General features: G+C 36.3%; 1 long non-coding RNA gene across 1 annotated transcript; it reads right to left on the reverse strand.

Moving 5' to 3' along the window:
• Nucleotides 1-15425: 15425 nt before the first annotated feature.
• LOC110920715 lies at nucleotides 15426-16106 on the reverse strand. The gene is made up of 2 exons (XR_002581869.1): nucleotides 16036-16106; nucleotides 15426-15594 (listed from the first exon to the last, which is right to left on the reverse strand). It is a non-coding gene; the product is annotated as an uncharacterized LOC110920715 (long non-coding RNA).
• Nucleotides 16107-16777: the final 671 nt, after the last annotated feature.

The raw sequence follows: 16777 nt of genomic DNA on the forward strand, positions 1-16777 counted from the left end.
AAAGCATGGTAAATTCCCGGTGGGAGTGGGAACGGGTTCAGGAATAGGGATTCCTCGTCCTTTGGGACGCGTTCAGGAATGTGAATTCCTCGTCCTTGGGACGTACTTAGACTTACTGGACTAGAACTCTATCAGCGAAGTCCCTCCCTTTTATATCGACTTAATCTCCGAGCCTATGGTGAGCGGGTCAATAGTTAATAGCACTATTAGGTTTAACAAACCGCACACCGTGCCAGTTGGACGGGTGTGTACTAATGGACTATGGCACGTCGGTGATGAGAGACATCGATGCTAGGGCACAATTAATTTTCGTTAGTAGTCGATATGATAAACGAGTCCGGTAGTTTAAATAATGGGGTAGCCCCCACGGCCGGAGTGCCGGGCTGGATAGCCAGGGAAGGTGGACATGGGATGGTTAACTAATAAACGTTTTCGAACTACGGGGTAACCCCCACGGCTGGATAGCTGAATGAGATTAAACTACGTTTTTCGAAACAACTCTAAAATGGACAACCAACCGTGAACTTACTCAACTTTGTTGTTGACTCGTTGTTACATGCTTTGCAGGTCGCTAGATTCTATGGGGCTTGCACATGGAGGTGGTCGTTGTGGGATGCGAACTGATATGTCCCGTACTTAATAAATAAACTTTATGAACTTATGAAACTTATGTTTTGGACTTTAAACTTATGAACCATGGACTTATGTTTTGGTTTAACGTCTTATGCTTCCGCTGTTTAAATTGAATTTGGTTAACTATCTTTTGGTCACCAATTGTATTGAGGTTAGTTTTATTTACTTAATACGTTGTTCAATATGATTGGTGACTCGATCCTGGTCATGTCACGCCTCCTAGCGGTGATACTCCGCATGGTGGATTTTGGGGGTGTGACAGATTGGTATCAGAGCCATTGGTTATAGTGAACATGGTTTTAAAATGGGGAAAAGCTTTTTGATAAAACCAGACGATAACCTGTACAGTGCTCAACGATCCACAACGACGCTTCGCTCCACGTGCAAGACGCGACGTAATAGGTGGTATGATTTATGTTATATTGTCGGTTAGATAGTTCACACTGTGCATTAGTTAACGTGATAATTGCTATTTGAACCTTGTGTGCTTACTCTCTACTGTCGTCCCACACTTACACACTTTCGCGACACTTTCCTCACTTACGTTGCTTCATTGTGAAGATCATGAACGGACGCGGAGGACGTATCAACCTAACTCAAGCCTAGTTGATGGCTTTGATCAATGAACGAGTTGCTGAGGCACTCGCAGCTGTCCCTGCAGGAGGTATAACCTGCCATATGAACCCATCTTAGGACGTTTAGATCCTACCTTCGCAAACCAACCCTCGTGCCTAACCTTGTGTTTTACTCTCACGCAACAGGTCAGCATGCTCAGCCTCCTGTGTGCACGTTCAAAACATTCATGGATTGCCGACCTAGTACTTTCAGTGACATAGAAGGAGCTATAGGTCTCCTTCACTGGTTCGAGAAGCTTGAGTCTGTTTTTGAGATATGTGAATGCCCTGGAGATCGTAGGGTGAAATATGCTACTGGAACGCTGGAAGGTGCTCCGTTAACCTAGTGGAAAGCACAGGTTCAACTGCTTGGGTTGGCGGTTGCTAATGCCACCCCATGGAATGACTTCAAGGAACTGATCAAAGAAGAGTACTGCAGTCGTGACGACATCCACAAGCTGGAAGTGGAATTTTTCAATTTGAAGATGTCGGGATCTGAGATCGAAGCATACACGAAGAGGTCAAACGAGCTGGCCATCTTGTGTCCTACAATGGTGGACCCTCCCATCAAACGTATTGAGCTGTACATCAGGGGTCTTGTACCAGAGATTCAGAGTCACGTAACCTCAACTGATCTTGGCACCATTCAGCAAGTCATCAAGTTGGCTCATCGTCTCACCGATCAGGCAGTTGAGCAGAACAGGCTGCCCAAGCGTATTAGCGCTACCGCTTCTGATGCTCCCAATGATAACAAGCGAAAATAGGATGGAAATTCGAGCAAAGGCTCTACTTCTGTTTAGTCTCAGTCTCAGCAACGAAGAACTGAAAACCATAAGAGCCCCAGTCAGCAGCCTTTAAGAAGTCAGGGGCAGGGTGGATACAAGGGGAATCACCCCAACTGCAATCGCTATAACTTGCACCACAACGGGCCACGTGGTAAAGGAAACTGCCATCGGTGCAACAAGCCTGGTCACATTGCAAAGGATTGCAGGAGTCAGCATCCAACAAATCAGAGTCGGCAGCAATAGCAAGCCCCACCAAATCAACACCAGCAGCAACAACAACAAGGTAACGACAAAGGGTGCTTCCAATGTGGTGCTGAAGGCCATTTCAAGAAAGACTGCCCCCAGCTAAATCAGAACCAGAACAACAACAATCAGGGGAATGGAAACAGTAATGGGGGAAACAACAATGGTAATGGGGCAAGGGGTCATGCGTTCGTGATTGGTTAGGGTGATGCAAGGAACGATCCCAATGTTGTGATGGGTAAGTTTCTTCTGGACGACTTCTTTGTTACTGTTTTATTTGATTCGGGTGCCGATACTAGTTATGTGTCCTTAAAAGTTAGCCAAATGCTTAAGCGCACTCTAACACTTCTAAGCACCAAACACACGGTAGAACTAGCAAACGGTAAAAGTCTTGAAGCCACACACATAGTTAAGGGCTATAACCTCGTCCTAGCTGGGCAGACCTTCTCTGTCGATCTTATTCCTATCGTTCTGGGTAGTTTCGATGTTGTTATTGGGATGGATTGGTTATCTCAACACCAAGCGGAGATTATCTGCAAGGAGAAAGTCGTCCGTATGCCTCGTTCTGGTAAAGAACCCCTCGTGATCCGTGGTGACAAAAGTGGTGCCGTTGTAGGCATCATCTCTTTCCTTAAGGCCCACAAGTGTTTGCGAAAGGGCCACACCGCTATTCTAGCCCTCGTTTCTGATACATCCTCGGAAGAAAGGAAGATAGAAGACATACCTATTGTACGCGACTTTCCTGAGGTATTTCCCGAGGAATTACCTGGTCTTTTGCCTCATCGCCAAGTTGAGTTTCAAATCGAGCTAGCTCCTGCAGCAGCACCAGTAGCTCGAGCACCTTATCATCTAGTGTTGATGCACTTCATCTGTTGATTTCGTCTTGGATCAAGTCTTAGTCTTAGTGTGTTATATTAGGGCCCATTTTACGAGAAAATAGGAGAGTGTATGTATGTTAGCAATAGGTTTCGCTTGTAGTGGCATAAGCTGAAGGTTCCGCTTGTGTGTCACTATGAGGTTCCGCTTATACGTACATGTACGTATAAGCGAAACCACAACCCTATAAATAGGGTCATTCAAGCGATACCTCATAACAGTTGGTGTGTGGTCTTGTATGGTACGGCGAAGCCCTGCCAAGTCGTCTCCGGAGCTTGTAACTTGTTAGAAGAGCAATAAACAGAGACAAATTAGTGAAATCAAGCTAAACAAAGACTGTAACAATGAATTCCGCCTCTGTTTCAGTCTGAGCACTCTTCTGATTGACTCGTCAGGTCGTCTAACGATCCTACATCTGGTATCAGAGCTCAGGAGGAAGAGTTCTTACCGTTTAGTTCGTTTTCGCTCAAAAATTCTGATTTCTACAACTTCTTTCATCAGTTCAGGGAGTTTTTCTGGTCAAAATTGGATCAAAATTTCACAGATTGAGTATTATAGGACATTAACAAATCTTTGAAAATTTCGGACCAAATTACGGACTAAAAATGGGTCAAATTACCTTCGAATTAGGTTCCGCTTATTCGGACAACAGGTAGTTTCGCTTCTATGACCACCTAGTTCCGCTTCTGTGACACCATAATCAGGTAGTTTTGCTTCAAAGGTCACATAGTTCCGTTTTTGTGTCAACTTAAGTGAGGTTTCGCTTCAAAATCACCAAGATTTCGCTTGAAAGGTTCCGCTTCAAGTGCAATTTTTAGTGGTTTCGCTTGTGGAGTTCCGCTTCAAGTGACAATTTAGAGTTCCGCTTGAAAGGTTCCGCTTCAAAGGACTTGTTAAGGTTTGCTTGTTGGTGCAAATATTGATTCCGCTTGTTTGTACTTTGTGGTTTCGCTTCATTGAACAATCTCATTAGTTCCGCTTCTAGTGCACATCAACAGTTTTCGCTTATTTGGACAATTATTTGTTTCGCTTTTGTGACATTTTGAGAGAAAAGTGTCGGGATTGTTAAAAATGGCAATGGAATTTGATGAATAAGAAAACTATTATTTTGAGAGATTTAATAATTGGCATCAAGGGTTTATAGATGAGAGTTATACAAGAGTAAGCAAGGATGGATGGACAAAAAGGTTTAACTATTTTGTATGTTTGAAAAATGAAACTTTGGAAGATCTAGAAAACCGATATGGAGTCTTACTTAGTTACTTGAAAAATCATGAGATATATCTGTCAAATGCTGAAAAGTTAGAAAAGTTTGCAGATGCATTACCTGTTGAATGGAGTGAATGTTTGAAAAATTTAAGGGAGGATTCAAATTTTTCAAAATTACCTCTAAACAGATTCATCAGCATACTTAAAACTTATGAATCTGAAAATAGAAAGAAAAGAAAAAATATGATTAAAGTGTTGGAAAATCATTTGATGGATATGTGATTAGATGTGATTGGTGAGATAAACTGAAGGATTGTTGAATGTGTTAGGGCAAAATATGTGATGAAATACGATATCAAGAGAGGTTGTTATATAGATGAGAATGAAACTCCTCTTGATTTTGTTAAAATATTTTGTGCAGGTACATTCAGGGCCAAGGAAGAAAAAGCTTCAAATGCTGAGGAATCTGTAGAGTTTGGATCTTCAAATTCTGCATCAGTGTGCTCCAAATGTGACAACCTTAAATGACATCGGAAGATGCGGAAAGTTTGACATCGGAAGTCAAGAAGTTGAAATATGAGAAGCAAACTGATGAAAAACAGATTCTTATGATTCAGGAAGTTTGTGAGAAACTGAAAGCTGAAAATGACAAACTGTTGGATGGTTTGAACAGTTTGAAATCTGAAAACAAAAGTGAGAAAGAAAAGGCAAATGTTTTGGAAGAAAAAAATTAAAAGTTTTGAAATTGAAAAATCAAGAATTGAAAAAGATTTTCAAAATCAAATGAAAATTCTTGAAGATGGGAGAAATGTTTTTAGTCAAAACAACATTGAAAAGCAAAAAATGATAAATTCCCATCTTCAGAAAATTATTAAACTTGAAAAAGAAGGTGAAAGTGCTCAAAAGAAAATCAAAGAGTTAGAAAAAGATCTTGAAAGCAACAAGAGATCCTCAGAAAATGAAGATTTCTGGATAAAGCTTAAGAACAAGAATTTGAAAGCTAATGAAACGAAATTTCAAGAACAGATAAAAGTTTTGGAAAATAAAAAGTCTGTTCTTGAAAACATGAAGAATGAGAATGAAAAATCAATCAAGTCTCATCTTGAAAGAATATCTCAGCTTGAAAATGAAGCTAAAAATTCAAGAAACAAGATCGATGCACTTGAGAAGAAATTGATAGGTTGTGTGACTGCATCAGATAGTTTCAACTTTCCATGTCCAAAACCAATCAATTCAGTTCCAATAAGTGACGATGTCACAAACTTTGACAATGTCAAAGTTGAAGATTGCGATGAGAAATCTGATGATGTTAAAGAAAAATTTCAGAAAACTGTTTTACAATCGACTGAAAAGGGAGAATGCTCTAAGCAAAAACTTTTGAAGAAGAAAGTGAACAGAAACAAAAAGATAAAAATTTGAAAAATTTTCAAAAAGAAAATAAAAGCTCATCAGATCAATCATCCAATCGAAATCAAAAATAAAAAAAAATGAAAAATGAAAACTAAAAAATTGTTGGTAATAAGTGGTGCAGGTCGGACCACAGTGCTCAAAAGCCAAATCCAGCAAACTTGAGGAAAGAATATCACCAAGCCAGACAATGCTATGATCTAAGTGTTTGGTGTGAAGGTGGTACATGGTACGATAACAGAGTGTGTTACCGATGCGGTTATCAAGGACACATTGCTGTTAACTGCCAGAGAAGGAATTTTGAGACGAGGAGATGCTTTAACTATCAGATCAAAGGTCACATTGTCAGAGATTGCCCAAGGAGATCGAATGACAGATTGAGGGCTAAGTCTCAGAAATTGGCAAAGATTCCAGTCAAAGTTAAGCCCCATGAACAGAAGGTTCTAAAACCTAAAGTTCAAGAACAGACAATTCAAGAAAAGAAAGTTAAACTTTCACAGGGGCAGAAAGACAGACTGAGGAAAAAGAGGAAGAAGGCGATAGAGTATCTCGAGAAGATTTTGTCCTCGGGTTCACCGAACAGATCGAATAAGAGTTCTGATGAATCGACTCCCTCAAATGCAAAGTCAAGCAAGACGAATTCATCAGATACAAATCTGAGGACAAAAGAGGAAAAGAAGAAGATAAAAGGTGTCGGCGATGAATCTGGCTCATCTAAGTCAGACAAGCCACACTCAGGCAATGATTCTGGTTTGTTAAAGCCAAAGGAGCCATTGGTTGAGGTAAAAAAGGAGAATTCAGGTTTAACAATGGATGATGTAAACTTTCCACCATTGTTGAACAAGAATTCGAAATCACCCAAGGACCGTCAGGCTTTGGTGAATCTGTTTAAATAGAAAAATCTGACTTGCCGGAGCTCCCAGGTTGGTAAGCGTGGAGCATGAATCGGCATCTTTCTTAAGTTTTATACGGTAACGTCAATCATACAAACGGTAAAGAGGTTTGTTTATGTTTGTTGGTTATAATTACAAGTGATTAGATGATTTGATTGCATATGGTAAATCAAGGACATTAATTTGTACTTGTATTTTCCTACATCTGGTTGGAAGACAAGATGATGAACCACATCCCTGAACATTTGTTTGGTAAACCTACAAGTGGAAAAATCAATCAAACTTATTTTCCGGAAAAACCATTTTGATTAAAACAAACTTAAGTGTTTTGAAATCTAAATGGGAAAATAGTTTGTTGATAGGGGGAGTTCTGATTGTTTATGCGCTAGTGAATGGCGAATTGATGTAATTCTATATCGGTTGTCAAGTTTTGTACAGTTTGTTTTGTGTTCAAGTGTGTCTAGAGTTTAGATAGTTTTTCAAATTTCTTTAATGTGTTTGCATTTTAGGGGGAGTAGATAATTTTGAAAAATCCAAAAACATTAGAAAATTTGAAAAAGCAAAAAACATGATAAAATTTAAAAATGAGTTTTTGTTGCATAAAAGAGGAAATGATAGTACATCAGTGGACTATCACAACATGCTAAAGAAATGTAAAGTAAAAATGTGATAAACAGTCTTACTGTGGATGTGTCAGTAGGTTTTCGCATATTTAGTAAATTGAAACGAGATATAAACCTAAATTCAAACTTGCTTGATTCGTGGGTAACTATTCTTGAATATATGGGTAACCCCCGAAATCTTGTTTGAAAGGTCCCGTATTCTGAAATACTAGGTCTTTATGTTCAGTGATATCTGGGGTATTATCCCGAGACTTCTGCTGTATGGAAATACTGACCTAGTCCCCGGATAATACTTTCTGCAAAAAGCTTTGAAATATAAGCTTGCCCTCAGCAAGCTGATGAAATAATAAAATTGATAGTCGCTGCTGTTGTAACAAAAGATTCTCTAAAGGGGACCCACCAAAAGTCGAAGCCGTCATCTCTCTGCGTATACGGAAGTATCGACCTGAGCTCTCACGGCCCTCGCACATAACCCCTTTTACAGATATCATCTGTGGTATACTCACTTGTAAGACTGAATATTGGGATTTGGATACGGGAGTATATTCAAGTGGAGTGATACACAATTAAGTTTAAGTTCCTAAAACATTAATATTGTATCTCGAATCGATTGAAATTTGTGTGAGAATTTAATGAGGACCAATATACTGACAATCTAGGTAAATTGTTTAAAGCTTCAAATGTTTAAAGCTTAACGGTGTTAGTGATTTGTCTCAAATCTGATATGATCCTCTTGCACAAACTCACAAAAATATTGTTTGTACATAGTTCATTTCTGCATTTACTTACTTTCAGAAAATCCAAAAAAGATTTTTGGTGTGTTTTAGCATAAATTTTGAAAAAGTCAAAAAGATTTTCGGCAACTGATATTGAAAAACAGATTTTCAAAATTCTATGTGCTAAACATGATGAACAGTTGGTTTGGGAGATTGTAATGTTTTGATAAAGTGATAAAATTCCAAGTGGTTCATCTTTATATGCTTAATTGTTTGTCATAAAACTTATGCATGTGGTAGAGTTTTATGCAGGTAAAGTCATTATTTGAGGGGGAGTGAATGTTGGAGATGAGAAACTCTAAAGATGTCAATATGAAAGTGAGGGAGTCTGTTGGTGATAAAAGAGAGAGATGAAGACAGAGTGAGAAAAGCCCAGAGTCTGTTCAAGACTGAAGAAGTAAAGGACATGAAGTTGACAAAGACTTGATTAACGACTCCATCAACATCTGAGGGAGAGTCTGTTGATGCACTTCATCTGTTGATTTCGTCTTGGATCAATCTTAGTCTTAGTGTGTTATATTAGGGCTCATTGTACGAGAAAATAGGCGAGTGTATGTGTGTTAGCAATAGGTTTCGCTTGTAGTGGCATAAGCTGAAGGTTCCGCTTGTGTGTCACTATGAGGTTCCGCTTATACGTACATGTACGTATAAGCGAAACCACAACCCTATAAATAGGGTCATTCAAGCGATACCTCATAACAATTGGTGTATGGTCATGTATGGTACGGCGAAGCCCTGCCAAGTCGTCTAAGGAGCTTGTAACTTGTTAGAAGAGCAGTAAACTGACAAATTAGTGAAATCAAGCTAAACAAAGACTGTAACAATGAATTCCGCCTCTGTTTCAGTCTGAGCACTCTTCTGATTGACTCGTCAGGTCATCTAACGATCCTACATCTAGCTCCGTCAGAACTCGAAGAACTGTCTACGCAACTACAAGAACTCTTGGAAAAGGGTTTCATACGTCCTAGCTCTTCGCCATGGGGAGCTCCAGTGTTATTCGTAAAGAAGAAAGACGGTACCTTCAGAATGTGTATCGACTACCGCGAACTCAACAAGGTGACCGTGAAGAATCGTTATCCTCTTCCACACATTGATGACTTGTTCGATAAGTTGCAAGGGTCGACTTATTACTCTAAGATTGACTTGAGATCGGGGTACCATCAGCTGAGAGTCCGAGAGGAGGACGTCTCCAAAACAGCATTCAGAACTCGTTACGGCCATTACGAGTTTCTGGTTATGACTTTTGGTTTAACGAATGCACCTGCGGTCTTCATGGATCTCATGAACCGAGTGTGCAAGCCTTACCTGGATAAGTTTGTCATAGTGTTCATCGACGACATCCTGATCTATTCTAAGAGTCAGGAGGGACACGAGCAACATCTGAGGCTTATTTTGGAACTTCTTCGAAAGGAGCAGTTGTATGCCAAGTTTTCAAAATGTGACTTTTGGCTTCGCGAAGTCCACTTTCTAGGCCATATGGTAAACAAGGATGGGATTCATGTAGATCCATCCAAGGTTGACTCGATCAAGAACTGGCCTGCACCCAGCACACCAACAAAAATCCGCCAATTCTTGGGTTTGGCACGATATTACAGAAGGTTTATCAAAGATTTCTCCAAGATTGCGTAACCTCTCACTTCACTGACTCAGAAGGGTGTCACCTATCGTTGGGGTGATGCACAGGAGTCCGCGTTTCAGCACTTAAGAGATAGACTTTGTAGCGCGCCTATCCTCTCATTGCCTGAAGGCACAGATGATTTTGTGGTTTACTCCGATGCTTCCATTAAGGACTTGGTTGCGTGTTGATGCAACGTGACAAGGTCATTGCCTACGCATCACTCCAACTTAAAGTTCACGAAAGGAACTACACTACGCACGACTTGGAATTGGGTGTCACACCCCAACCGATGGCGGAAACATCGGGATGAAACGAAAACGAGATTGCAAGAGACTTCATAACACTAATTGTGTCAATATTTAAATAAACCCATTTCATTTCATGAATTTCAAATTGTCAAACATTACATAAAATCCAAATACAACATGTTCAAACATAAAAACATCAAATCATATTAAACCTAACACGTCTAAATGTGTTTCTAGGTGTCATCGCTACTTCATTTCATAGCAATCATCATCTTCAACCTGTAACATGTTTAAAATACAATTCAATGCAAAAGCAAAGGCGAGTATACAAGTTTGATACTTACATAGCATAAAAAGATAAGTTTAAACGATTCCTCATAGCTAGCATGTGATTCAAGATAAACATTAAAGTCGGCATGTGTCTAACATATCAAACCAATGATGAAACGCAATATGCTCATGACATAACCACAAGTCTACGGGCGGTGCGTTAATCCTATAGCGCTATATATGTCACGGATAGGCTCGTACGAAGTTAATGATAAGTCTAACACAAGATGTCCTCAACCCAAGTTTAAAGTATCAAGCAATCACGTATACAAGCATGTTATAGGAACGTTTGTGCAATTAAGTAAAATGTTCATGTGTAAGTTTTGGTAAGTAAACATGTTACACCCCAAAAAGTGGTAAACGTAAAGAGGGGAATTCGAGTATACTCACGTTGATTGCGTTGCGATTTCTTGTAAGAACGTACGAGTAAAGATCGGAACAATCCAAGAGAACGAAGAAACGGTTTATCCTAGATGTGAAAATACCACACGTAAATGATCTTATAAATTTTTCATACATTAAATAATATCTCTAAAATTTATGGTTTATAATCGGTTATATGTCATCCCATTATTACATTTAATTGTCATAAAAGAATTATAGTTAAATATTTTATAATTGAAGGGAAATGAATTAAGAATAACAATAAAATAAGAAGAAAAACTGATAACTTGTGATTTAAAGTTTAGAAGAAAAGAATGAATTTATAATAAAAGAAAGGAAACGGAAAAGAAAAGAACATTTGGTAAAAATCTAGACACGTTCGATACATAACAAACTTTAGTAAATAATCACGAATATCATATGACACACTTGTATAGAGTGTCATCTTGATTCTACGAGAGAGAAAAGAAAGTTTATGGAATAGTTGCATAACTGTCCGTTTTATGTGTAACAATTAAAATAAATTTTAGTTTAATCATACTATTTTCTTACAATATTAATGAATGTAGAATGAGCCCTGGCTATATAACAAATTATTATTTATTTGAAAAAAAATAAGAAAAGAATTTCAATATATTTTGTGTTCGAAATAGAAACCTAATCTTTATATAAAAATTCTAAAGACAAAATGATTACATTAACCAAAATTTAATCAAAACACATGCGACCTCTTGAATATGTTAATTGACAAAGTGAAATCAATTTATAAGATAAAATAAAATATGCTACAAATTTCTAAAAGAAACAAAACTGTGATATTTAGAAAAATTAATGACATTATCACTAGCATTTCATATGTGCTAATCAACTCAATAGTCCTATTCTAAAACAAGGCACCCAAGTTCTAAGAAATACAATTAATTCAAAAAAAAAATATTAGGAATATATATCCTGATTAAGTAAATTGAAGGAAACAAGGAAAAGAAAATATAAAAGAACAAAAAATTTAAGACTACCTTCTAAGAAGAAAATCCAAGAATAAAATGAATTCCAAAAATTTGTTGCTTTTTTGCTAAACTAGAGAGTTTGAGAGAGAAGTATGGAGTGATTGATAAAAATGGGTGAAGGTAAACAAATATTTATAGTGTGCTAATTCTATAGAATAAATTTGGCTTTAATGATGGAAAGAAAGGTAAGTTATTATGTTTTAACTTGATTTATTTGAATATTAATGGGTTTTAATAAGTTTAGCAAGGTTTAATTGACATAATGGTGAGGTTAAACACAATAATGGTGAGGTTTGATTGACCTTTAAGTTGTTCGGTTACTAGTTTGGTCTATGGTGTTTTGAATTCCCGTGATTACCATTTAAAATGTTCGGTTACTAGTTTCTATTAGATGTATTTCATAGAGAAAATAAACTCCCATTCGTTATAATCATTGAATTAGTAGTATTGCTTTAAAATCTGAGTATTATTATACTACCCTAATTTATAAATATATAAAATTAGTCAAAATTTTAATTATGGTAAAAAGTTTGAATGTCTAAGACGTTTCTTAGGTAAAAATTATATGTTGATTTAGAATTTTAAATCATTAAGTAATTATATTAGTTAATTTAATATAACACAATGTTATAAATAATAAATAAAAATTAAACGATAATAAAAATTTCATTTTTTTATTACACTTAAAATCCGATTTATAAACCGGTCGGGTTTTTCTAAGATTCATTTTTGGCGGATGTTACAGTCTCCCCTACTTTAGGAGATTTCGTCCTCGAAATCTAAGAGGAAGACTTTTAAAGATTCAAAAGAAAGAATAGATGAGACTTGATCGCGAACGAGGTTCGTATAAAAGACAAAGAATAAGGGAGAATAAGGGGAGTATAAAAGCGAACGAGTGATTCTAAGTGAATGCAAGTATAAGAATGGCATAAGTATCAGATAGACAAAAGTAGTGTGTTAAGAATGAGGTCTCGTCGTGGATAATCAGATTTAATGCATTAGCAATGCATTTGTGAGTTGTTAAAGTTGCATATTAGGTCCAAACATGGTCTGTAAACACTGAATTTCTCATGGCACGTTTTTTTCAAAAGTTTAGTAACATGGTGAAAACACTTATATATAAGAAGTACCAGCGGTGTATCCCCCATGGTTTGACCATATTACGTCCGTTTCGTATTCGGTGTCATGTTACGTTCCGTGTCTTACCATACACAGCGGTACACTCTATGGTTCTCATGCGCTTATCACTATAAACCCGTGTGCACCCGCGATTATTTTGATCGTCGCATGATCCGCATAACTTGTACTAATTGTGTATGAATCGGGGTATACATAAATTTGAAAATAAGAATGTGTACGTATAAGAATGTAGTATATAAGCAAGTCCATGCTTAAGTATGTATGGGACCCATGCAAGCGAATCTCTCGGATTCCACTCGCGTACGGGTACGAATGTATGAATCAAGAGTATGAATGAAAGTATGAGGCATAGATATAAGTTTAATATGATTATTCAAATAAGTATGACCATAGACATAAAACGTATAAGTAGTATAAGTATAAGCATAAACGTATGAGTATAAGCGTAAGCATAAAACGTATGAGTATAAGCGTAGGTACGAATAATAAAATTACGTATATAGTGTATGCTGAAGCATAACGAAATTGGGCGTTATATGCTCGAGAAATTTTAATATGTAAAACGAATGACGTAAGCGGATTCGTCGCGAGGTATCGACTAAAACGTGTATGATGATTTACATGTATCGTTGTTTAAGCCAAAAGTTGAGTTTATTGAATCAAAACTAGATTGAGTTTGATTTGGAATGTAGAATGTAGTTTGTAAATGTAGATAACAGAAAGTACTCATTGGTTATGCATAACATATTTTGTAATGAATGGAAATGCTACTTTTGTTTTAAAAGAGTTTACGTAAGTTGAAGATTGTCGGTTCCCGTGAAGTCTTCTTGCCCCCCCCCATGTTTAGAAATTTTGAATGACGTATTAAGCGGTGTATAAAAGTTCGTTGTAAATAATAAGTTCGTAGTATTTCAAAGGATCTTGCATTAAAATATGAAAGTTGAAATTTGAAGGTTCTTGTGAAAACGTTGATCCTTAGAAAAGAAATTTAGCAAAACGGACTTGGTGATCACTGGGAAGAGTTTTAACAAATGATTTGTTGATGTTAAAAAAATCTTTGGTAAAATGATCGTATAATATCTATAGGATATTATAAGTATATGAGAAAGTTAGTTTGAATTTCATTTGAGAATGAAAGTCTTTAGTGTGGTGATATAACGTGAGTGTGTTTTAGTGGTTAAGTCGAATATGAAGTTCATGGGCAAGAGATTCATTGGACCGATGTAAATTGATAGTTAGCATTTCGTAAGGTTTTGAATTTCGGGTAATAAAACGTTTTAAAGTATGATTAAGAATTTTGTGTATGCGAGTTATATAAAAAATAGATAGTAGGGTAAGAAATACGTTTGACAAAACAATAAACTTTGAAATTTGATATAAGTAGGTTTTTTGATAAATAATAAAAGATTTAGGTATAAGATATGATCGGGTTTGCATAATAAAATTTTTTGAGGGAAAGTTTTGGTAACGATCACCTAGGTAAAGGAATCACCCCTAACCCAATGGTGAGGTCGTTTCACGTAAAGAAGGAGTGGAGCTAATCGTCAAGGTAAGGAAATCACTCCTATGATATGTCTCCATTTTGGTTATAAGAAATATGAATAAAATTATATGAAGTCATGCATATGTATAAATGTATGAAAAAGGTTTAATATGTTGTGTGTGTGAAAAGAAAATATCGAAGGTAAATTTGAATTTGAAAGGTTGCATCGTATAAGATAAATAAAAGAAACACCTGTTTGATTAAAATTTGGATGGTTCCAAAATGGAACTTTGACTAACCAAAGTGGTCGAAAAGTCTTTTGAAGTTGAGGAGCATGCTTTGGCCTAATAGGTGGAATACTCTCGCCGACAAGTCGGTTAACGGTATTTACCCTTCCGGTTATTACATGTCCCAAATCAATCGAAATTTCGAGACTTGGCGGGATTTATGAAAAATCAAGGAGTGGAACTAGTCGACAAGGTGCGGGCTTCACCCCTAACTTGGCGATTTCGTATCCTAAGTGTGGTTGGTACTCGTCGGGTCAAAAATTTAATTTCAACACTTTGACGAGGGTCCACTAGAATTTTAAAATTTGAATTTCTCCGTCAAGGTGAGGATTTCACTCCTAGCTTGATGGTGAATTTCATGTAAAAAGGAAAAGTAGATGAATTGAGAGTTGTTCACCAAATTGTGGGTTTCACCCCTATTTTGGTGAAGTCGTCTCATTTGTGTATTACGAGTGGTTTTGATTTTAGTATAAATGAGTAAAAAGACGTATGTTAAAAATAATAAGAAGTATAAGCACAATAAGCATCTCAAGAAAATAACACGTAAACGACATTTCAAGAATAACTCTTAAGAATGGGACAATACAACAAGTATTAACAGATAATAAAGTAAGTATTAACACAAAACTGACATATATGTTTAAAAAGGTCAAAAGAAAACAATTAAGGAGCAAATAAAGTATCAGGCAAGTGGTTTAAGCAAAATAAAGCTCTAGAACTATAGACTAGGTTAAAGCATTCCTACTTTTCCTAATTCCCTATAGTTATGGCTCTGATACCAATCTGTCACACCCCAACCGATGGCGGAAACATCGGGATGAAACGAAAACGAGATTGCAAGAGACTTCATAACACTAATTGTGTCAATATTTAAATAAACCCATTTCATTTCATGAATTTCAAATTGTCAAACATTACATAAAATCCAAATACAACATGTTCAAACATAAAAACATCAAATCATATTAAACCTAACACGTCTAAATGTGTTTCTAGGTATCATCGCTACTTCATTTCATAGCAATCATCATCTTCAACCTGTAACATGTTTAAAATACAATTCAATGCAAAAGCAAAGGCGAGTATACAAGTTTGATACTTACATAGCATAAAAAGATAAGTTTAAACGATTCCTCATAGCTAGCATGTGATTCAAGATAAACATTAAAGTCGGCATGTGTCTAACATATCAAACCAATGATGAAACGCAATATGCTCATGACATAACCACAAGTCTACGGGCGGTGCGTTAATCCTATAGCGCTATATATGTCACGGATAGGCTCGTACGAAGTTAATGATAAGTCTAACACAAGATGTCCTCAACCCAAGTTTAAAGTATCAAGCAATCACGTATACAAGCATGTTATAGGAACGTTTGTGCAATTAAGTAAAATGTTCATGTGTAAGTTTTGGTAAGTAAACATGTTACACCCCAAAAAGTGGTAAACGTAAAGAGGGGAATTCGAGTATACTCACGTTGATTGCGTTGCGATTTCTTGTAAGAACGTACGAGTAAAGATCGGAACAATCCAAGAGAACGAAGAAACGGTTTATCCTAGATGTGAAAATACCACACGTAAATGATCTTATAAATTTTTCATACATTAAATAATATCTCTAAAATTTATGGTTTATAATCGGTTATATGTCATCCCATTATTACATTTAATTGTCATAAAATAATTATAGTTAAATATTTTATAATTGAAGGGAAATGAATTAAGAATAACAATAAAATAAGAAGAAAAACTGATAACTTGTGATTTAAAGTTTAGAAGAAAAGAATGAATTTATAATAAAAGAAAGGAAACGGAAAAGAAAAGAACATTTGGTAAAAATCTAGACACGTTCGATACATAACAAACTTTAGTAAATAATCACGAATATCATATGACACACTTGTATAGAGTGTCATCTTGATTCTACGAGAGAGAAAAGAAAGTTTATGGAATAGTTGCATAACTGTCCGTTTTATGTGTAACAATTAAAATAAATTTTAGTTTAATCATACTATTTTCTTACAATATTAATGAATGTAGAATGAGCCCTGGCTATATAACAAATTATTATTTATTTGAAAAAAAATAAGAAAAGAATTTCAATATATTTTGTGTTCGAAATAGAAACCTAATCTTTATATAAAAATTCTAAAGACAAAATGATTACATTAACCAAAATTTAATCAAAACACATGCGACCTCTTGAATATGTTAATTGA

This window comes from Helianthus annuus, chromosome 17 (genome assembly GCF_002127325.2).
Source record: "Helianthus annuus cultivar XRQ/B chromosome 17, HanXRQr2.0-SUNRISE, whole genome shotgun sequence".
Taxonomy (NCBI): Eukaryota; Viridiplantae; Streptophyta; class Magnoliopsida; order Asterales; family Asteraceae; genus Helianthus; species Helianthus annuus.